Here is a 980-nt window from a genome sequence, read left to right as displayed (position 1 = left end):
CAACGTGGGGCTCGAACCCACACACCGCGAGATCATGACCTGAGTGAAGTCGGTCACCCAACTGACTGAGCCCCCCAGGCAGGCGCCCCTTCTGATGACCCCTCTTAAAGCCCTAGTGGTAATACTCTGAATGAAATAAGAAAAAAAAAAACCTTCTAAAATTATAACCGAGGTAGCATGAAAAAGTGGAAATATGCAGAGACGGAAAACAACAAGAAAGTACCAGCCCAGACACGGGTGAGCCCAGAGCTGCCCAGGGACTGTCTTCTGAGCGCTGGTGGCCCGAGCTTCAGGGGACAATGTGTTTGTGGGGAGAGGAGACAGCACAGTGTCCCCGCAGCTCTGAGAGACCCTGGCAAGAGAGGTTTGCAATGCGGTTGATATACCTGGTCCCCGGGGGCCCAGAATAGGTAAGGAACTCCCACAGATTAGCCAAACCCAAGCGGCCAAGTGGAAAAGTGGAAACAGACAGGAGCAGGTATTTAACACAAGAAAACAGGAATCATCAATTAAGCGTGAAAAATGCCCACCCTTATCAGTCATCAGAGGCCTGCCGATCAGTCACAGTCACAGCCCCCTCTGCCCGCACAACCCCCACTAGCTTTCGGCACACAAAGCATGGAGGGAACTCTCTCCTACCTGCCGGGGAGGTGGGGTAGGGGGAGGGAAAGCCCGTCTCCCCTTCAATGCCCGCCAGCCCTGGGACCTGGAGGTTCCTCTCTAAGCATTCCCAGGAGCATCGCACAAAAAGACAGGTGCCCTGGGGTGCCTGAGGGGCTCAGTCGCTTAAGCGTCCGAAGGTCTGTGGGTTCGAGCCCTGCGTCGGGCTCTGTGCTGACAGATAGCTCAGAGCCTGGAGCCTGCTGCAGATTCTGCCTCCCTCTCTCTCTGACCCTCCCCTGCTCTCTCTCTCTCAGAAATAAATAAAAAACATTAAAAAATTAAAAAAAAAAAAAAGACAGGTTCGTTGAGGGGCACCT

Source organism: Crocuta crocuta, unplaced genomic scaffold (assembly GCF_008692635.1).
Source record: "Crocuta crocuta isolate KB4526 unplaced genomic scaffold, BGI_CrCroc_1.0 scaffold35, whole genome shotgun sequence".
NCBI lineage: Eukaryota > Metazoa > Chordata > Mammalia > Carnivora > Hyaenidae > Crocuta > Crocuta crocuta.
Note: the sequence above shows the minus strand (reverse complement) of the source record.